The sequence below is a fragment of the Xyrauchen texanus genome, chromosome 20, assembly GCF_025860055.1.
Source record: "Xyrauchen texanus isolate HMW12.3.18 chromosome 20, RBS_HiC_50CHRs, whole genome shotgun sequence".
Lineage (NCBI taxonomy): Eukaryota > Metazoa > Chordata > Actinopteri > Cypriniformes > Catostomidae > Xyrauchen > Xyrauchen texanus.
Window position 1 is genome coordinate 3,544,726 of NC_068295.1, and position 23,990 is coordinate 3,568,715.

At 38.1% G+C, this 23,990-nt stretch overlaps 1 protein-coding gene and 1 long non-coding RNA gene across 2 annotated transcripts in view; one reads left to right on the forward strand and one right to left on the reverse strand.

Moving 5' to 3' along the window:
- Window positions 1–10,199, reverse strand: part of LOC127660439 (forkhead box protein N2-like) — a 37,378-nt gene extending 27,179 nt beyond the window's left edge. Inside the window, exon 1 of the mRNA XM_052150657.1 lies at window positions 10,095–10,199. The gene's annotated coding sequence lies outside the window, so the exon portion shown is untranslated. The remainder of the gene's footprint in view (window positions 1–10,094) is intronic.
- The window catches only part of LOC127660445 (uncharacterized), a 216,124-nt gene that overhangs the window by 31,468 nt on the left and 160,666 nt on the right, over window positions 1–23,990 (forward strand). The window lies entirely within an intron of this gene.

Below are 23,990 nucleotides of genomic sequence, written 5' to 3' on the forward strand. Positions count from 1 at the left end.
TTGAAAATGATTAGATCTCATTCTCCCTTCATTTAGTGAAAAACTGTGGGTTAAAAACAATCCTTTATTATTTTTAAATATATATTTATTCAATGCCTGAAGGCTGTTTGAAAGAAATAAAAAACAATCACTTTTTAACCCAATTCAGATCAAATACATAAATATCAAGAGTAGACTAAAAACTATCGGGATATCATTTTTGTAACCATATCGCCAAGTCCTAGTCCAAAGTCCAACTTTTTGAACAACTGGTTAGGAGGAGGACTTAAACCAGAAGTGTATACTGTGACTTTCGGTTTGGTACAACAACAGCTCTCAACACTGTCCAAAGAGGAATAGAAAGCATTGAGGATGTGCTCTTGCATTAATAACATGAGGCTGGTGTACAAATGAATAGTGCAGAATGCAGATGCATTTAAAATTGAACTATTTTTTACTTTACACGCCATATTAAAAATGCAACACTCATGCCAAAAGATGCAAATTTAACAAAGTTCAGGAAACATGCTTTGTTTCCAATTGGAGTTGAATGTTTTGAACATGAAGCTACATGTGAATGCACCATCAAGAAAACCTTCAGTGAAACTGAACGAGGAAGTGATGATATCTGTGAACCGCTTCACAGATAATTCCACTTCAACAAAGAAGTACATCTCCATGGCAAAGTGAGCGTGAACTTCACATAGTTCCCAAATGAACATGGCAGTGCATTACACCTACCATACCTCCTGTTGACCCTTGAAGACATGCAAGCCTCAAACTTAAATGAACTATATCTTAAATTAGGCAATCTAGTATCTTAAGAGTTTTGTGGTGGTGTATGTTGGGAGTTTTTAAGGGTTACCATTAAGGTGAAGATATGCTTAGGTTGAAGATGTTCTATATTGCTTTACTCATTGAACAATTGCAATGCTAATCAAAGCATAGTGCTACCAATCAGCATGCATTCAGCATGCTAGCATTAACTGTACTAGCTAATTCTAGGTAATACTAGCTAGGTATCCTCTACTAAAATTATTTAACAAAAAAAATAAAAGTGACCCGCTCCCTTTGCATAAAAATCAGTCTATAGGCATTAATAGGCAACCTAGGAAGTTTGGGAAGGGATCGTTTTTTAAGTTGCGTTACAAGCCGTTCACACATTGGCAAAAAAGGCGAATATTACATTGAAATTGTTACATATTGCTCCTTTAACTTAAACTTACATAAAAATGATGGGGGATGTAACTGATTGCCTAAATTTTTGGAGTTCTGCTAACTTATTAGGGTTTACAGTGTGGTGTTTGGACCCCTTATAATGTATTATAGAGCTTTGCAGATGTGCATTTCGGAAATCCATAAACTAGATAAAAATTGTCCCGTACTTTTTGGACACGTTGCACGTGCACTTAACATGTTTTGCACATGTTATTTAGTCTGTGCGGTCTCATGTGGTTCTGTGTTTGTCCTATGTTGTTTTATTTTTCTGGGATTTAACCATATAGGGCATTAAACGTTTGGTCTAAACCAGAATCTAAAAGAATATAAAAGATATATTTAATACTTCTGAAGTTACAGTATAGGCACTCCAACTTCAGAATAACAGCCTAAAAAAGGGGTTTTACCCATTTTTGAGCTCTCGCCCATTGGCATATAAAGCATTATATATACAAGAGGTGCTGAAGTCAATTGATTTTAGAAAAAGACCTACCTATCACGGTGTAAAACTTTAAAAAAAATGACGCTGCTACCATTCTAAGGTTATTTTTGCCCCAAAATCATAGGCGAAAATTTTCATTTTGACCCCATTCTACAACATAATGGATTACTCAGTAAATATTAATCCATGGCATTTAATATTTTGGCTTATCATCATCGTGTATGCTTATCTTTCACTAGTAAAAATTGAGCATGGGACTCTGGTTGAGTAGGTACAGACTGACCACATAGCGTTGTCCTGATCTTTTTGTATAATTCGTAAATAAAAAAAAAACATTTTTAATCACTAATCAGTCACAATTTTGTGGTTTATGGGCTCTTAAGGTTTGCGAGACATAAATTAGGGTAAATACTGATCAGAATCAGAAAGCCGTTGAATTTCTTGTTTTTGCAATGTGTGTGTGTGTGTGTGTGTGTGTGTGTGTGTGTGTGTGTGTGTGTGTGTGTAACCAAGGCTTGTCCGGACCGTGGCAAACAATGTTGCCCTATTGCTACCTCAATTAAACAAACCGCATTTATTCAACAAGGAGTGGCCTACACAGAGGGCCATTGTTATCAGTGACACAAGGCACGTCTAGATCTTCACTTTCTCCATCACAATCAGGCCAACGGTCACATTAGCATCACTTTCAATGGGAGAACAACTGCTAATGGCGGCACGTCTCAAATCCCCGGTGCAGACCAGCGACAGATGAGGATAGCAAAGTGGGAGGGATGTGCGAGATAACGGGCTCTTAGTCTGTAAAACACTATTTGTGACCAACTTATGGACAAAACGGTCTCCTCCTCCTAGTTAATCCATAAAACACACTTAAGTGTATAGTTAATTTACCTCATGTTGTCATTACAAAACGGTATGACTTTCTATATTCTGTGGAACAATAGAGGTTAATTTATGATGAATATCCTGGCTGCTTTTTAACATATAATGAAAGTGAATGGGGACTAAGGCTGTCAAGCTCCAAAATGACCATAAAGCACCATGAAAGTACCATAAATTATCCAGTCAACTTCTGAAGCCAAACTAAACAAATAAAACAAATGAACAACATAATTTACATTTCTGTCTGTTCATCACACTAGCTATTGTAGGACTTTAGAAGACTTGGAATAGAGCGAACAAATCATATAGACTACTTTTATAGTGCTTTTTTGTCATTTTGGAGCTTGACAGCCCTGGTCCCCATTCACTTTCATTATAGAGAATAGAGTGGACAACACAAAATTCAAATCCACATTTTTGGGTGAACTATACCTTTAAAACCCCCATTCGAAGGATGGAGAAAGTGCTTCTGTGCACAAGAGGAAATGCTATTTTTACATTTGCAACCCAAATTTGGAGCAACCACCTATATTAGATAAGAGTGTGTTGATGTCATGTAACCAAGACAACCGTGGATCCTGAAGCTCTAGGGGATGTCCCTACTCCTGGTCTTATTGGGAGGAAAGAAAATAACAAATAATAGGAAGGGGTGTGCAGGCAGAGGGCATTTAGCTGATTAAAGTTGCACAGCTGCTTTAACAGATTTGCGCAACAAGGTGACACAATGGTGACTGAGTTCAGAAAAGGACGTAGGAGTTATGATACGTGTGTCCGCAGGCCACAAGGTGAACATAGTCTCATTTAGAATGGCAAAATGAAACTATGCTCAAAAATGCTGTATAAAATCATATGTCACGGTATGAGTAATTTTATATAAAGGTTATGGTTTATATCGCTATCTATCCATTTTTGGCTGGTAATTGGACCAAGATATTTCATAATTATGAAGTCAAGTCAAATCAACCTTTATAGAGTGCATTTAAAAACAACAGAAGTTGACCCAAAGTGCTTTACAGATCAAACAAAATGAAAGAGTGACATAAAAACAGATTGATTTAAAGTTAAATATAAAACATAATAAAATAAATAAAAACATTTAAATATCACATCACGTATTTATCCATTTCAAACCATTCAATGATCTATTCTAAAGCTACAGAATAATTTTTTTTTTTAAAAGAACATTTAAAAATGGCTAGAGATGAAGCTGACCTCACATGGAAAGGGAGAATAATCCATAGATTAGGACCGGTCACAGAATAGGCACGATCCCCCTTAGATCTATAGCGGCAACGAGGAACCCTCAATAAGTTGATCAGAAGACCGGAGTGCTCTGGTAAGGGAGTAGGGGAGAAGGTCACTGATATATTGGGGTGCGAGACCAGATAGTGCCTTGTAGACATAAATCAGAACTTTAAATCGACCCTGAAGTTCACAGGAAGCCGGTGTAGAGATGCTAAAACCGGGGAAATGTGATTTCTCTTTCTTGACCCTGTTAAAAGCCTAGCTGCTGCGTTTCAGGTATCGGTCCACAGAGCCCGATCCAAATCCGATACTGTGTGTTAGTCATGTTCGTTACTGTTAAGCTCAAAAAATGACATAAATAACCATAAAAACACCATTAAGGTAGTTCATTTGACTTGTGCATTTTATTCAAAGCCACTTGAGGACATTCAACAGCTCTGTGAACCACAAAAGGCTATTTAATAAGCAAATATATAAAACGCTCGTACAAAAAATCTGCAGGAACCTCATTTTTTGTTCGATCATCTTCAAATTTGAAACGTAACTTCTTCAGACTCGTGGCTTTGAGAACATTGTATTTCTGGATTGTCTTGGCACTTTTATTATTGTTTATTTAATTATAAAAACATGTTCAGCACAAAATATTTCCATTACTAAAAACTTCATCTTCTCTAACTTTAATAAATATCAACATATATTAATTCTGAAACTTGGGAAATAAAGCCCAAAGTGTCTTCTTTCATAAGATACTACAACTGTGTCCATAATCCAAAGGATCCCGTAAATACAACCGTTTAAGTTCAGGTATGTCATTTTCATGGTTTGTGCTCAAAAAGGCAGTTAAAGTCCAGATAAGTTGAGAAAAATAATGTGTAGTTAGAGGTTTGTGTTTCTTTACATATTAAAGAGTCCCAGTTAGTTCCACACAAGATATCCTAAACTGATTATGCAAAAAAACAACACTGGTATCAGATCGGGATCGACCGATACTGAGATTTCAGATAACGGAATAGAAATTTGGTATCTGTGCATCCCTATTTTATGCATTTGGCAGACGCTTAAATCAAAAGAAAATGACAGTGCATTTTATCACATTATGTTCCTTGGGAATCGAACCCAAAAGGTTGTCACTGCTAGTGGCGTTCAGTATGAGATGAGCAACAGGACCACAAAATAACCTTCAAATACTGCAACATTCAGTGTCATAATGCCGTACCGCACAAGAGTTTCCTGTGTCAAAACAGCACCACTGACTAAAAACACAACCGTGATCTTGTTTTGAAGCTTTTTCCGAGTCATACTAGAATTATTCATCACTGTTACTTCAACATGCATGAAATCAATGAAGCACCATTGGAACCATAACAGACTCTGTGCTCTTTTCTTCGCACTTCTCGTGTGTTTAGTTTCATGTGTGAGGCAGGACATCCCTCAATGTCTCCTACACCCATCCGGGGAAAAATCCATTCAGCCAATCCACATCCTCATCAAGGAGCACTTCCGTTCTTAACAAGCACAAGCATTCCGAAACACTTCCAACACATTATAAAAGTGTTCTGCATCAGTGTCGTTGACGACAGAACGACCTGAAATACAACAGACTCAAGTGGCCCTTTAATGCGCACCAGTGGGGGGATTTATTCATCATTCACTTGAGCAAGAGTCTCTTCCTGGCAAGTAACATCATGCAAAATCACATGATAAAAAATCCATAGGGCCTTCTGCCTCCAGTTCACCTTACATCTCAGTGTTAAGGAGCTTGACGCATAAACAGGATACATTATTTAACCATTATGATTATTCTGGCAATTTTTACGAAATACGTCACATAATGAAATTAAAAAAATCAGATGTGAATGTCTGCTCACGCTGAAATGAATGATACCGCAAATAGTGTAGCTTGTTGAAAAGTGTGCTATTCGTTTCTAAACGATCTAAACGAGAATAAGAGAATAGTCTTTAAAAAACTTATGGTAGCCTATAATATGACCCCCATATAGCTGTTATTTATTACCTTATTTATTTGTCTCTGTACACTTGTTTTGATTTTTTTATTTATGTTAATGACTCCCTCCATATCACTTTTCTCTTATGTCTATTTTTATCTGTATATTCATTATTTTAGTTTTTCATTTCTGAAAACTTGTGTCCGTTATTGCAATACAAAGAAAAGCAGCACGTTTTTTCTGGTGTCTCCTCATTGGCCAACGTCCACATCAGACACTCCGATAACTTAAACAACCGTAAATAACGGGCTTATAGGGCAGATTCGCTGTTTTTTACCAGCATGTCAATAGCACTGGATTAATGTACCCTGGGGTTAACTTTACGGGCCGTTTTGGTAAAAGGCGCCATAATCTTTCATAAAAAGTCTGGAAAACCTTCCATCGGGAATATAGAAAATGTCATTGTCTTTAAATAAATTGAGCAAAATTTGAGTCCCCTCATCGCTATGCTGTTTGTTGCGAGGGCAGATGTGATGTAAATTTTTGACACTAAATTGTTTGCGTTAATGCCATTTTTCTGGACAAAAACTCAAAATAGTTTTCCACGACTTTTGATGTGACGACATTTTGACAATTTGAGTATCCATCGGCTTCATTTTGATGGGCTAAACCTTTTTTCACACTAAATCCTTGGATGGAAATGTAGAAAACGCACATCCAATTTTCATTTAAATATGACACAGAAACGAATGAGACCAAGAAAAACTTATACAGCAAATATTACAAACTACTAGGTGTCTGTTAAAAGTTGGCAGTAAAATAACAATTGGTTAAGCGGTTCATTCTCTCTTTTATCTCGTTGTCGTCTTTGTGAGCTGTTTATCTTGTGTCTTGCTGTCAGCAAACAACATCTGCTGAATGAATAGGACTGTCCGAACCAACCCCCTCATTATCACACAATTAAAGAGTCTTATTTTAACTCAATTAATAATCCATTTGACATCAATGGGGTTCCAACAAAAACTCTTTTATAATAAGGAATAGCCTTTAGTTTTTACCCATGCACAATTGCACAGTCGGGGCTATCTAAACACACATTTGTTTTGTTAACCAATTTCCTGTGAAAAGTGTCGTTGCCTCTTTCGTGTGCAGTCTGTTTCTATTTCCACTTTAGTTGTGCCACGTCTAGTTCGGATTCATCTTCATTCATTTAGCATTTCCAACATAATCTGGCAATAATTATTTGCATGAAGTACTTTGTTACTTTTCTCAAACATAGACTGGCAGTCAAAAGTTTGGAATAATGGACAGATTTTGCTGTTTCGGAAGGAAATTGGTACTTTAATTCACCAAAGTGGCATTTAACTGATCACAAAGTATAGTCAGGACATTACTGATGTAAAAAACAGCACCATCAATATTTAAAAAAAATTCATTTTTGATCAAATCTAGACAGCAGCATCACTCCAACACCTTATCCTTGAGGAATCATGCTAAATTGCTAATTTGGTGCTAGAAAATCACTTGACATTATAACACATTTGAAAGCTATTTGGTTCGTTTAATGAAGCTTAACATTGTCTTTGTGTTTGTTTTTGAGTTGCTACAGTATGTAATAGACTGTCATGTCTTAAGGTCAATATTAGGTCAAAAATGGCAAAAAAAAAAGAAACAGCTTTCTCTAGAAACGCCCCAGTCAAACATTGTTTTGAGGATTGAAGGCGATACAATGCTTGAAATGGCCAAAAATCTGAAGATTTCATACAGAGGTGTAACTACAGTCTTCAAAGACAAAGAACAACTGTCTCTAACAAGGACAGAAAGAGACGTGGAAGTCCAGATGTACAACTAAACAAGAGGATAAGTACATCAGAGTCTCTACTTTGAGAAATAGATGCCTCACATGTCCTCCGCTGACAGCTTCATTGAATTCTACCCGCTAAACACTAGTTTCATGTACAACAGTAAAGAGAAGACTCAGGAGGACTTATGGGGAGAATTGCAAAGAAAAAGACACTTTTGAAACAGAAAAACTAAAAGAAAAGGTTCGAGTGGGCAGAGAAACACAGACATTGGACAACAGATCATTGGAAAAGAGTGTTATGGATCTTCACCCCATTGAGCTTTTGTGGGATCAGCTAGACTGTAAGATGGGTGAGAAGTGCCCGACAAGACAGACACATCTATGGCAAGTGCTACAGGAAGTGTGGGGTGAAAGGTCACCTGAGTATCTGGACAAACTGACCGCTAGAATAACAAAGATCTGCAAAGCTGTCATTGCGGCACGGAGGATTTTTTGATGAGAACTCTTTGAAGTAGTTTAAGAAGTTCTGAATATGTTTTTCAAATTGTTCTAGTAATTTTTCATGTCCTGACTATACATTGTGATCAGTTGAATGCCACTTTGGTGAATTAAAGTACCAATTTCTTTCCATAAGTGCAAAATATGTACATTATTCCAAACTTTTGGCCGCCAGTGTAAATCTCTCTACAACACATAAAAAAATATGTGTCACTAAACCAGATATTTTATAATTCTGGTCGCTAGCTATGAACATATACTATATAAACTTGCTCGGTTACTCCTCCATGACAGTTGTTGACACGAAAGCGAAAACTGACCTAGAAGTAAAAGGTTTAAGCCATTACAGACTATAGCTCCACCTTGCTGCAACGCTAAGAATGCAATGCAAAACTGAGCTGCATTATGAATAGTGGCTGGACACATTTCAAAACGTAACACACAAAATTTAACTTGTGTATCTAAAAGGATTTCCCTTGCTCATAGAGCTGACATAAGTAACTACAATTTCTGTTAATCGGCCAAGAGGACACAGCTAATGACGATAATCACAAAATGGCCAAACATCAGCTAATTAATCGTAACACTAGAGAATTCACACAGCTGTTAACCTTTTAATGGAACAAGGCCAGGCCAACACAGAGAGAAAAAAAAGACATATTTTGTGGTTATGCAAAACAATGGTCTATGAATTGGAGACATAATCATTGGCATAATCCAGGTTATGACTCAAGCCTTGGGGAACAGCACCAAAGATGCCTCAAACACTGAGCAGACTTGCTTTGAAAGTGATTATCCATGAACAGATTGCAATATGTCAGTGAGGTCAATCTTCCAGTGAATGGGGTTCATATTGAGAAGAGCCAATCAGCCATTGACAGTGTAAAGTTAACGAAATTGTTTCCCGGACACAGGTGGTATGTATGTAAGGCATGCACGTCAACAAATATTTCTGGCAGTGTAGGTGTTATGACTCGCACAACCCATGACGGTGACTTTCAGTAAGTTGTTTGTGACGATTTCTACTTTAAAACAGAAACTGTGCTCCATCCATTGACAAGGCTGACGATGGATTTAGGATCTGACACTAGGTTTCTGTAAATCACTCCATGTCAATAATCTCAAAATGGTCAAAAATCTGCCGATTAATTAGCCAGACCAATATACCAATCTATTACAAAACAAACCCCACCTTAATCTATCTAAATGATCACATTCTCATTAAAATCTCTACTTAATGGCATACATCAATAATTTCTTCAGAATGGATAGTTAGACATTAAAAGCAGTGCAACATTAATTACACCATCTAAAACAACAATTTTCTAATTCATATATAATTATTTTAAACGTTAATTACTTGAGAACCCACATGGGAAAATATTTGTCAACACCACATGACTATTATTAAAGTGAACTTAATTCAGAAGACATTTTAAAAGAATTGGTGACCATTTACAGCACCTAAAATATAAACTTTTCTTTAAAACCATTACATTAAAATACATTTCAATTTTAAACATTTGATGTTGAATAATAAAATGTTCATGCCCATGTTTTTGGTCAACTAGACATGAAACAGACAATAGTATATTATCACGACAGAATGGAACACTTGGAATTGTTGTATTGTTGAAGAATTCGATCTTTGTTGACTTGGAACGCGATTCCGCGCGAATTCGCGTTGGGCGTGTTGGAATGATACAATGATACAACGTAGCCATTCACAAAAGTGAAGCCCGAAACAATGCCAAATAAAAGAAAACATCGTTATCTCGCTTCACCAAAACACTTAAGCAAGATCACAAAAGAAGAAGTTTGAGAGGGTCACGTGGCAACAAGCGAAGGAATGTTCGCGTTTAAATTATTCAGATTATCGCGATTCCGCGAAATTCGTCATGTTAACGACAACAAACACGAGCTCGTGAGAAACAACACAGCCACCAAAGCTCAGCCTAATATCCGCCCATGCTTTCCACATTAACTTGCATGGTAGAATGGAACTTTTTTGCGCCAGTCATATCAATATAAAATGTCCATAAATCGGATAAAAATCCCCAAACTTAAAAACGTTACTCACGTTCATGCAGGACGATCCGGTTGTTTCCAGTGAAGCGCTTCAGTATTTGCAGTGTACTACCTCAAACTGAGTGAGTGTGATCTGCAGCTGCTTCCTCCATCCGCGCTGCGCACGGCAACGCCACCAAACCCCTTTGCCGTTGCCAAGGCAACAGACCCACTTCAGCCAATCATAATCCCTCCCCTTCAATACCCCCTGGCAACTGCTGCAGCGGTAAAGCCATTCACTCGATTTCATATATTTTCCTCTTCTATACTACAAAGAGCCAAAATCTCAGTAGAATCCCTACTACAGTCCCACGTGAAGATGGTCTGTTTTTAACCCTGTGTTAACGTGATCCTGGATTACCCTGGATTAGTATTGCATCCATATTTTACTTTTGGCACTGCAATTCAACTTACAAGGGTATCCCTGCTCAGGAGGAGGGTTTCATAACCCAAGTGCTTACCAACATTCAAAAGGACAAGTTTAAAATGGTGCTTAAAGGTGCACTTAGTAAATTTTTTTCCTAATTAAAAAAGTTTTACTCATAAAAAAAAATAAATTAAGTTCTTTGCTGTCCTTTTCTGAATATTGCGGCACCGTTTTGTGGTCCATTCTGCATAACGTGGTGGCTCATTTTAGCATATCATGGCCCATTTGGCACATTTCGCGGCCAACACACCGGCCCGCTCGGTTCTCCCGATGGCCAGTCCGCCCCTGATCGGCCCCAAACTGCGTCGGCCCACTGGGAAAATGCCTGGTATGCCAGATTACCAGTCCAGTCCTGAACATATATAAATCATGAGCACTCACATTATAATGAAGACTCCAGTCATAACAGAAACCTTATAAAAGCTGTTTTATTCTACATGGAGAGGGTCCCCTCATGGGGGCTGCCATTTTAAAATCACATGACCAGCCGAATACTTCTCGCTTAATCTCAGTAACCGCGCTGTTATTGGAATTATTTTCACTCTTGGATTAAATTCATCATGACTGACTGTAAATGTCTACAGTGGCATATGTGATGAAAACTATTAATTTTGAATGATTGATTTTTGAATCATCCATGCCACAAGGTGTCACTGCAAGTCCAAGATGACACAAGCAAAAAGTTACTGAGTGTACATTTAAAGGTGGCCTTAACAGTTTACAACCTGGGTTAAGTGTGACGTGAAAAGTCACATAGATTGCACTTAAAGTACGTGTTTAATAAAGCAATAGGTCACGAAAGGTTAACATAGGAACTTGGCATGTTAATATAAAATGTGCAGTCCATAACAGCTTTGAATGCAACTCATCTGTCAGATCTATCAGTTTTATAAAGTCGCGACTGCGTGATATAAAGTCACAATTGCAAGATATTAAGCCACAAATGTGTGCTGTAATCTCACAATTGAGAGAATTAAAGTCATATTTGCAAGATATAAAGTCGCAATTGCAAGATATAAAGCTGCACATATGTGATACACTAGCAATTGCAAGATATAAAGTATCTATTGTGCAATATAAAGTCACAATTGTGAGATATGTTGTGATATATTGTGAAAGTCAAATTTAGCTGCAAATGCGTGATATAAAGTCTCAAATGAGTGACTTAAAGTCAATTCTGAGAAATAAATTCAAAATTGTGAGATATAAAGTTGAAATTGCAAGAAATAATGTCGCAATTGAAAGACATATTGTGATATATTGTGAAAGTTGAATTTGCGAGAAATAAATCTTAAAATGCGTGAAATAAAGTCTCAATTGTGTGACTTGGTCACAATTCCGAGAATATAGTCAACATTTTGATATATAAAGTTGAAATTGCGAGAAATAAAGTCGCAATCAAACGATATATTGTGATATATTCTGAAAGCTGAATTTGCGAGATATATAGTCGTAAATGTGTAAAATAAACTCACATTTTTTAGATAAAAGTCGCAATTGTGAGATATAAATGCGCAAATGTGTGATATAAACTCATAAAACTTCAAAAAATAGTGGAAATTGACAGATGTAAAGTTGCAATTGCTAGAAATTAAGTAAAAATTGAGATATAAAGCTGCAAAGATATGATATAAACTCACAATTGAGATAAGTCGTAATAACAAGATACAGTATAAAGTTGCATTTGAGAGATATAAAGCTGCAAATATGTGATATAAACTCGCAATTGAGAGAAATAAAGTAAATTGCAAGATATTAAGGTCGCAATAATGAGATATAAAGCCACAAATGATTGATCCGGCATCCATAAATGTTATTATTAAACATATAACAATAAAACAGGCTGCGTTCATAGTTCAATTGGAAAAATAATAATGGGGACTGTGTCAACTTCCAACCTGTATCCCACCTATCAAGCAGTATGTAGACTGAGGATTAAAAAATCTAGGATTATGGAGAAATAACTGCATTATGGGATGACCTTGTTGCTTGGAAGCATGGAAGCATATGTCCCATCTCACCCATCTGCTGCTCTCACACATGGTTGTAAAGGCAGTTGTACATTGCACAAATATCGTACCCTGACAGTGCCTAAAAATGGAGGCAAACGTAATCTCAGACTGGATTTCCTCTGTTTGCACTACATGCGAAGAAAACCACTGTATTGTTGATTGGATGGATTACTGATAATGAGCTTTCAAGCACCAGAATCCTAGTACTTATGTGCTATGAAACCCATTGTTTAGTGATAATGCCAGGGGATTTAACCTAAAGGAATTCAGGTCATCGTATTAGTCTTTCCTTATGAAACATGACACTTGACTGCTCGTAAAACAGGAAGAACCGGATATTTGTAGCCTTTTGCAAGCACAGCGGAAAACGTTTGAACAAGTCATTTCAGGCCATTTTTTATTCAAAATCTCCACCACGGCTTACAAATCAAATATGGCGGCTTAAGATGTGTCACATTTGACGTCAATGTAGGTCACAAGACTCACTAATTTACATTGCAGCAAAGTGTCATTTCTTCAGTGTTGTCACATGCAAAGATATAATCACATTTTTACAAAAATGTGAGGGGTGTACTAACTTTTGTGAGATACTGTACTATATATATCAATAAAATGTCAATAAAATAATATACAAAACTTTAACCAAGCATGAGTTGCTTGTATTCAGCAAATACTCATTTTTAAATATCAGTAACAATATAATCATAAATGTCATTTTACTTGATTAAAATAAGTTGTCATTTATCCCAACATAAGTCAATTTTCCCAACATAAGTGAATTATCAACATCGAATGTGTGACGATTCTTCAAAAATGCACTTTTGTGTACATCTAAATTGTGTTTAAGTATATAATGAAAGTATTTAAATGTTTTGATGAACTTCTCCTTTTTAATGTTTAGGGTTGGGGTGAGGGATTGGGTTTGGATAATGCTTGTCCATCCATCCATCCATCTTCAACCGCTTATCCGAAGTCGGGTCGCGGGGGCAGCTGCTCCAGCAGGGGGCCCCAAACTTCCCTATCCCGAGCCACATTAACCAGCTCTGACTGTGGGACCCCGAGGCGTTCCCAGGCCAGTGTGGAGATGTAATCTCTCCACCTAATCCTGGGTCTTCCCCGAGGCCTCCTCCCTGCTGGACGTGCCTGAAACACCTCCCTAGGGAGGTGGCCAGGCGGCATCCTTACCAGATGCCCAAACCACCTCAACTGACTCCTTTCGACGCAAAGGAGCAGCGGCACTACTCCGAGCTCCTCACGGATGACTGAGCTCCTCACCCTATCTCTAAGGGAGAAGCCCACCACCCTTCTGAGGAAGCCCATTTTGGCCACTTGTACTCGTGACCTAGTTCTTTCAGTCATGACCCAACCTTCATGACCATAGGTGAGGGTAGGAACAAAAATTGACCGGTAGATCGAGAGCTTTGCCTTCCGGCTCAGCTCTCTTTTCGTGACAACGGTGCGATACCGCCCCCGCTGCGCCCGATTCTCCGGCCAACCTCCCGCTCCATTGTCCCCTCACTCGTGAACAAGAACCCGAGGTACTTGAACTCCTTCACTTGGGGCAATACCTCCTTCCCTAATGCTTGTTTGCCTGAAATTTTGTTCCAGCACCAACAAATGATGTTGGTCCAGGAACATGTTCTACCACAGCCCCAAAATTAATTATTGTTGAAATGTATAACAAAGTGTGAAAGAACATTGCAGCACAAGGCATCTATCCACCGGCGTCATGTTCCTCCTGTTAACTCGAGGATCGTGTTACAGATCAGAGCTATTTTTAGAGCTTGGAGGCACTTTGTGAGATTCCCCGTTCTCCCATAAGCCCTCCAGTTATTCCCAGCAATGATGAAGATGCAAGATCAGCAGTTGGGATATGAGTTACTGAAATCAACTTGCCAATAGAGCTGCTTAGAAATCAGCTTTTAAAAGACAGTTATTTGACTCGGTGGCCTGTTCTGGTCAGATTGAAGAACAAAAGATAGACTTGAAGGAGACTGGGCATGAGCAATTGAGATATGAACAATGTTTGGTTCTCCAAAGGATGCTTTTGAGTAATCGTGTGAATAAAAGAGGAAGTGTTTCATTAAGGATGTCCAGGGGTTGACTCTGAAGTAGAAGAAAGTACGAGAAGTGATGGGAATCGTAGGAAATTCATTTGAAAATTCTGGTTCCATGAACAGTTATTTTAGGAAGAGTTTTTATGGAAATAATAAATTCATTTGCCTCTTTGACTGATATATGTCTTGTTGGTTCACCTAAAAAGAGCCATCTTGTTGGCTAAAATGGCTAAAGAGCCATTTTTTCGGAAACCGTACTACACTGGTCACGCTCTACGTTTTTGATTCACTAAAAAGAACTGAGTCAGAGTCATTTGTTCTGGATTGGACTATACTGGACGCGCTGTGTGATATATGAAGGGCTTGAGTTGAGGGGGGATGCGAGGGGATGCCATTCCCCTTGTTGCAAGCAATACCAAAAAGCATCCCCCTTGTAAATCCACCATCCCCCTTTGCCATCCCCTTTAGAACAATTGTGTCATGTATTACTTAGAACTAAACATGAAAGTAAAATATTTTCTACGTTTTATAATAAGGAATTAGATTGACATATGTGGGGTTGCCAGATTTATATAGCTGAAATCCCCCAATTATATCTAGACAAGCTCTCTCCACTGCGAAAAGACGCCGGTCTTCTGAAAACACTGGGAAACAGGTATGTCGGAGTTTAGCAATGACTTGTAAGAAGGTAAGATATTGCTATGATGAGTGTACAGCTACAACATGTTCATGCTTTTAATTCAAGCAGTTCTCAGGGTTTCGCCCATAAACGCTTTTGTTGGTAGAACAACGTTTTACACCACTGTTTAAGCATCCTTCATAGAAACAGCCTAAACTTCCTTTACTAGTTCAGTTCTTGTAGTTTGTGTATGTGACAGTGGGCGAGCGATCTATAAAAACAACATTTCTCATGATCATATTGTGGATTCTTTTCACAAAATTCATCATAAAATAGAATAAAAGAGGGTAACAGGTGCATATTATGGCCATGTGTCCTAAGGGTCAATGAAGCGACACTCATTTTTGTCCAGATCTATTAAATTAAAAATACATAAAAAAAAAGAAAATGCAATTCACACAAACCATTTACTAATGAGATTAAAGACATATTTAAATTTTTACTGGGGGGCTTAAAGGGAAAAATGTCATATGGGGACCAGAGACAGTAAAAAAAAAAGTCAAAGTATCATTATAAGCTGAAATTCCTGAAAAAATAAATGTTGGCTTGACTAGTGCAGAATAATTTTCATAAATGTTTTCCTGAGTTCTTTCTCACCTGTTCTGTTGGGCGGCTGTGGCTCAGGTGGTAGAGCGGGTCGTCCACTAATCACAGGGTCAGCCCACACGACTCCACATGCCGAAGTGTCCTTGGGCAAGACACTGAACCCCAAGTTGCTCCCAATGGCAGGCTAGCACCTTACATAGCAGCTCTGCCGCCATTGGTGTATGAGTGTAAATGTGTGTGAATGTGTGTGTGGATGAGTGAATGGGACACAGTGTAAAGCGCTTTGGTAAACTCTAAGGTTTAAAATAGGTGCTATATAAGTGCAGACCATTTACCTGGAAGTGTCTTTCAAACGTGTATTTTCAATGTTTTGTCTATTCATTTTGGGGTTGTTCCTGGAAATCCTTTGTTGGTCAACTTTTCAATCAATGATTTATAATCCTAATCTAATCTGTAGCCCTAATCCTAAACATAACTCACCCACCTAATTTTTTAATTTCTTATTTTCTAAGCCTCTCCCTAAAATCTGACTGGTTGATCAAAATGCATTTTCAATCTGAAATAACAATTAAAGTCAATAAAATTAACCTGGTCTTATTGTGCACGATTCATCACTGCATGTTATTCCAAATCTTTTTTTAATTGTTTGTTTATTTAGATTTTCGTCTTTTAAACTTGCTCCGCCTTTGAGACAACACTCCTTTTCGGCTGACGTCACCAACACCTTGAACCACCTGTCGTATAGGGACCATTTGTCACCATCCAATCAATTTATAATGGATAAAATCAAGTCCTGTTATTTCATATTTTCTCATTGACTATCCTGCTTCATTTGTATGTACAGTACAACAGATTACAGAAGTCAAATGGGTTGTAAAATGTGGTTTCATGTTTACATTAAGTGTGTTGGGGATACATGGAGGATATTTCATTAAAAAATCAGCTGAAACCGGGTCATAGTTTTTAAAAAGAGAATTGTTGGGACACACTTAGTGAAACCAGGACTGTCCCATTTAAACAGGGATGTCTGATCAACAATGAGGAAAGTGAGTCAATGTCAAAGGAGATGCTTGCTGAAGTCATCAAAGGTTGATCAATGGATGGATGTCCCCCAAGATGGAGATTTGGAAGGGTGTGTCCATGCAGACTAGGAGTGGGCAGTCTTTGTGGTGGTCAGAAGCCCTGCTGTTTTAATAGCCCATAAATCTAAGCATGCTGCTGTAGTCCGCTCACTCAGAGTCTCTCATGCAGAAAATGAATCAGACCATTTTAAAGTGAGCACAAGTGCTCTACTTCACACTGACCACATGTCTGGAAAGCCAGTAGGCACTATCCACTCCATTTCAGCCGGCTTAAAGCTCATGAGACACTCCATTAATGACAAGCCCATTTTTTCATTGGATACTTTACTGTGCTATAATCTTAAAATGGTTAGTTGATCTAAAATTGAGTCTGCCAAAATGAAGATTCTGTCTCTATTTACTCATTTTAATGACTTTTGAAATAATTTTTTTTACATTTATGAATACAAATCACATAAACTGAAAAAAATATATATTAAATGATTTTTAAAACTGTAGTTCCCGTCTGTCGCTCACTTCGACGTTCAAACCCTGGATAGACCTCTGCTTTTTACGGGCAGGAGTGCCCCTGCAGCAGGTGTCCCGATGAGAAACATAGAGAGAAACGAGGCCCGGCTAGGCTCGGCCCGTTCCCAGATTGGCAAGGGTCGCCTTGTTCCCCTGCTTAGGGCAACCAAAAGGATTCCGACGACTTTTTATGGGGCATTGGGGAAGGGTACGTGCAGTCTGACACAACTGGTCGCCTTTGCACGTGAAAAACCTGCCCCCGTACACGGCTCAGCACATGGCGTGATTTTAATTGGACCCCTAGTGTCGCTTCTTCGACACAACGTTGAAGTGAGCGACAGACGGGGAATGTCTAGGTTATGGCTGTAACCTCCGTTCCCTGATGGAGGGAACGAGACGCTGTGTCCTCCCGGCCACGTCGCTGAGCCGAGCCGCTGTAGTGGCCGGACTATTTCCGGCTCCTCAGAAAAATCCTGAATGGACTCGAAGTATTTGCCCGCTTTTATACCCGTATGTCCGGGGCGGGGTATGCAAATACTGTCTGCATAATTCCCATTGGCCTTTTTTCATAGATCAGAGGCATATTCGCTCCTGTTTCACTCTCTGTTCAAGCTGAAGAGCCAAACAACCTATGGTGTGTACGTTTTACATGTTTATGGCACCAGCTAGTTTCTATTTGTGAAAAAAGTGGGTTCAATGTTTATATCGACCTATTTTAAAGGGCGGTGGACTTATGCGATAATTGACTTATGCTGGGATAAATGACAACTTCTTTTAATCAAGTAAAAGTGACATTTATGATTATATTGTTACTGATATTTAAAAATGAGTATTTGCTGAATCCAAGTAACCCATGCTTGGTTAAAGTTTTGTATATTATTTTATTGACATTTTATTGATATATATAGTATATCTCTCAATCTCCATTACATTACATTCATGCCCTACACAAAAAAAGAGAGAGAGCACAGAGCTTTGAAAATTGTGACATAATATATTTAGTGTGTGAACTAATATTTCTGTGTATTTTCATATATGCAGCCTGCTCTGTCATTATAAAGATCTCGTTATTTTACGTTACGTTATTATGATGTCATCTGACCATAAGTTCCTGAGACCCAGCAAATAAAGTTTTACAATTTCCCTTTTTAAATGTCAATACAGTGTTTGGTGCATAAAAATGTTTTTCTTAAAAAAATATTTATAGACCAAGAAGAGGAAGTTGTCGTGGCCAAACTCTCAAACATTTGGTCTAACCTCAAGATTTACCCCAGCAGAAAAACTTTAATAACAAATGTCCTTTAAAGCCAAATGGATAAAATATGATACATAAAAAACAAATATTAAAAAAAGAAAATTTGCATTTTTTGTAGTTGTCTAATGGAAATAAAAACAGTTTCATGTAAAAAAATAAAATAAAATAAAAAATAAATAAAAATCTGACTTTCATATGTCAGGCTTCACAGTTTTCAATACGTATATATAATATTTAAGGATTTCTCAATTCAGTCTTATGAAAATGTGTTATGCAATTGAAACTTGTAAAAAATGTGCTTAAACAATATGCCTTAAATATGTTTTGGAGTGAAGAAATAAAGTCGCACCAGTTTGGAATTATATGAGTGTTAGTAAATTATGACATAATGTTTTGTTTTTAAATCACAAAGAACAATTCTTAATGTTTCTTTTAACTTCTGAACAAGAACATAATCGTTCACAATCAGTTGTGAACACAGATTTACTTCAGCTTGTTGAATTTATCCTGTCATAAATACAAATTACAATCTTATAAAAAGAGTATGGTCATATAAAATGATGTAAAAGAGACAAAGATCAAAGTACACATGGTGGTTTGGATGTTACATCATGCTCAAAATGGCTTTAAAGGGTATGACTGCTGTAGTAGACATCATGCACCAGAGGGTTAAGCTGGTTTTCTTAGCTGGTTTAAGCTGGTCTTCCAGCCTGACCAGCTGAAAAGTGCCCAAAACCCTTTTAAAACCAGCCAAAAGACCTGCAAACCAGCTTAGGCTGGCTTAAGTTGTTTGTTTGTTTGTTTGTTTCAACAGGGTTCTAACTTCCCCTACATGAATGGAACACACTTGTTGCTGTACTTCATCAAAACGAGCTGTGACACTGTATCTGGCAGTAGCGAGATATTGAATTAAGGCAGCTCTTTAATGTACTCTAGTCTGCAAACCCATCTCTGCACTCTAATATCACATTAAAGCAAGACTCATGTCTATAGTTCTATCATTTCACATGCAAACTAGCTTGACCTGCACACCATCCTGAATAAATGCGCATAATTTTACGCATTGCCTCTTTTTTTAAATCCACAATGGGTTGAAAATGGCCGACTAAAAATGTCTTGACTGCCTTGATCTCTCCGTTATCAAAACGTGTTTTACTGTAAAGTGATAGACTACATGAATTGTGCTTGCCTTTGCAAAATTCACGTTTTGCTATGGCGATGCTATAGCCTACAGTTGCTAAGACGTTCTGATAAGCATGTTGCTATGCATGCGGTTGCTAGGGTAGTCTGTGTGATTGTCAGGGCATTGCTACGCGGTTGCTAAGATGTTCTTGTTAGGGAACTATGTGGTTGCTAGAGTGTTCTGGGTGGTTCTTAGGGTTGCTATGTTGCTGCTATGGTGTTTTTTGTGGTTGTTAGCACATTGCTAAGCAGTTGCTTGGGTGGTTAGTAGGGTGTTACAAGGTGGATGTAGGGTGTTCTGAATGGTTGTTAGTACATTGCTATGTGGTTGATAGGGATTGCTATATTGTTGCTACTTGGGTGTTTTGTCTGGTAAACAATTTAAGGGTAGTTGCCACCCATCCAGTATTTAAAGATTAAATTGTGCAAATGTGTCCCGTATTTAAGATGGTCAGATGGCGTCACTGCAAAATCGTTCCAGAGAGTTAAACGCTGATATAAGTTGGGAATTTTGCCTTTGGTGGGTAAGGGGTTGTCTGAGATGTTCACACATTGTGCTAAAAGCATGCTAATACTTTGAAAGGTTTGGGAAGGGACCGTCTGACATGCACACAAAACCCCACCTTCACTCGTTGGCAGTTTGAGAGTATTTATATAGATAAAGGCGTTAGGGCGGTCAGACCGGATAAGCAAGAACTATTTGCATTCACCTGAGGGTAAGTGTCAACAAACTGTGGCACTCCCATTGGCCATCTGTGTGGTCTTTATTTCTAAAAATACAAATAAATCCAGTGTAGGTTTGCATCCATTTTTGTTGTTCAGTGTTGCTATAATTAGCACTTGACATTTTTTTTTTATAACAAGGGTAATGGAAACTGTATTGTCATTGAAGCACATTAACTTTGTTCCAAAACCTAGTGATCTTCCTTGCTGTCTAATGTCTACTTAAAAGCAGCTGCCTTCTAAGGGGCATCCTAACAGAAACGAAAGCTCACAAGTGACTGATTTTATTGATTTTGCTGACAATATAAAATAAATCAACATTGTGAATACTGCAATGATTTTAAAGGGATAGTTAATCCTAAAATACAAATTATTTAATCATTTACTCACTTTTATGTTGTTCCAAACCCATATTTCTTTCTTTCATGGAACACAAAAAGAGATGTTAGTCAGAATGTTAGCCTCAAGTTGGGTTCACATCGCCAGCTACTTTGTCGCTGCATGTCACCAGTGACTGGCGGTTAGGTCGCTAGTGGTGTGTATGGAGAGTCCAAACAGCAGTTTCTTTATAATTCATATTATTGTTAAAATATTAGGATCACGTGAGCTCTACCGTCTTCTCTCATATTGGCTGTCGCTCCCGAATGTCGCTCTTCATTTGCATAAAGTTTAATAAACATTTCTCAACTATGACGCGTCACTGGACACGGCGACATCCGGTCGCCAACGGTCGCCGTTGCTCGTGTTGCCGGAAGTCGCCAGCTCTCATTGAAAATGAATGAGATGAGGTCGCTTTGTCACTGCGTGTCGCTGGCAGTGTGAACGCAGCTTTAAGGTGACTTTGTCGCTGCAGGTCGCCAATGGCTGGCGGTGAAGTCGCTAGTGGGTGTTCCCATTCCTGGTTGCCTAGTAACGTTTATAAATGACATTCACGGATGTCATTCCATTGCTGTTGACAGCGAATCTCTTTTCTTGCCACTAAAAACAAACATTTTGGAGGGAAAAGACTAAATATAAATGGAATCAGTACATAAAATGCTTTATATCAAAGATGAATGAGAAACCAGGTGTGCTGTTTGCCATATCGGCTGTTTATCTGCGGCGAAAATGCAAATGCCGGTCTGTCTGGGTCCATAAAATCCCCGCGATCTCAGATACACCTTTCCACGCAGTATTTTTCTTAAAAATGTCCTTGTACGTGGAAGAGACATATCATAGAGCACTGGAAAATTGCTAACAGCAAGAATTAGCCTTTCATACATCTTTCCGTTACTGCAGGAGCTGAGAGAGAGAGAGAGAGAGAAGGATCACGTGAGCTCTACAGTTTCTCTCCTATTGGCTGTCGCTTCCGTAAGTCGCTCTTCATTTGCATAAAGTTAAACATTTCTCAACTATGACGCGTCACTGGACACGGCCACATACGCTCGCCAATGGTCGCCGTCGCTCGTGTTGCTGGAAGTCGCCAGCTCTCATTGAAAATGAATGAGATGAGGTCGCTTTGTCGCTGCGTGTCGCTGGCGGTGTGAACGCAGCTTTAGTCACGTTCACTTTCAATGCATTTTTATTTCCCATATAATGAAAGTGAATGGCTTTCAGTCCAAAAAATATATATGTATAAAAGTCACAAATTGGAATAAAAGTAGAAAATATATGTAGATACATCACCACCGCGTGCGGGGGGATTGCGTATCAACAGGTTAAGCTTAATCGAAAGCATTTGTGACATAATATTGATTCCCACAAAAAATATGGATTAGAGTGAGACACTTACAATGGAAGTCAATGGGGCCAATCTGTAAACGTTAAAGTACTCACCATTTCAAAAGTATAGCCACAAGATGTAAACAATATGCACGATAACATGATTTTAGAGATAAAAATATTCACTAACCATTTCTGTGTAGTTACATCCAATTTTACAACTTTGTAGCAATTCCTGCCAAAATGACCATTTAATCAACTTTACAGCTCAAATGTAACAGAGGAACTAATGTAAGTGCTTTTATAAAACTATAAACTGCACATTTCTGCCTTTAAACCCTCAAACAATTGGCCCCATTCACTTCCATTGTGAGTGCCTCACTGGAACCTCCATTTCTGCCGAACACAGAATATTTCTATAAACATTTTGGATGTACATGCAATGCTTAAAGATTTTAAATAGCCATCAACTTAAAGTTTTACAACACAACTGGGCATCTTCAGGTCAGCTCTGTGCATTAACGAGCTCTCGGTTCGTCAAGACGTGAATTGCGGATGGGTCTCAACGGGTGGCGTTTGCCAGACACAGAGAGCCTTATTAAACACTGCGACAGTGGAGTGTGTTTGCTTACAGAAGCCTCGTGTTTGACAGCTCTTTGTGTGTCTCGCCCTTTATGAAATGTGTCAACAGCTCCTGCTTGACTCTTATTTGTGCTGATAGACACATGAAGGTAATAAAACACTCGACATGCAGTGGAAAATGTACAGAAGTGCTGCTGTGCGTTTAACCAGCAGGTTTGGTTTGATATTGCTTAGATATAAATATACACATGTACACTTATACACATTGTTTTTAGTGCAACATTGATATGATGGGTGGAGTATAGACTGCCCCTCGAAAGATATCAGTAAAGTCATATAAAACAAGCCCAGATGGGAGCGTAAACACATGAAAGATGTACAGAAAGTGAAAGCAAACATGCAAACTGCACTTGAAGTGACTGTAAAGAGATCTTATATCTCTCATTCTTTGAAGTGGAGTGAAAAATGACTCAATTGAAAAGTAAGGTTTCATATAATCATGGTTTTTAATATCACATTAATTTGTGTGAGTGTCTGTTTGAATGTCTGTCTTCATCTATTGTTCAAGTGTCTCATTTGAACAGCTGCCCAGTTCATCTAACAAAAGATATTCTTTAAACCGCTCTGCAACACAGTACACTGTTTGTAGGAACAATCGAATTAGCCTATTGATCTCCTGTTGTTTTATTGCTCTCGTAAATTCTGTTTTTCTTTAGCAATGGCGGTTTCAAACAGGCAAATGAACACATTTGGAAGTTTATTAAGTGAAAAGAGCATGAGTTTAAGTAGTTAAGTCTAAAAGGAACGGTATTTAACACATATATCTGTCACATTATATTGCTTAAATATGTTTAGTGGTGTTTGCTAAGGCAAGAATCTCTAATACTTAGGGTTAAGGATTTGATCAAACCTTTTACCCAACCACCTAGAACACAATAACAACTGCATAACAACATGGCAAAGAAAATCAGAACTCCATAGCAACACCCTTGCAACCACCTACAACATCCTAGTAACCGCATAGCAATGTCTTAAAAACCTTAACAACCATCAAGCAATACCATAGCAACCAACCTAGCAACCCTATATGTACGTGCTTAAAACAATCAGAACACCTTAGTAACAGCATAGTAATGAAACAACAACCACCAAAAAC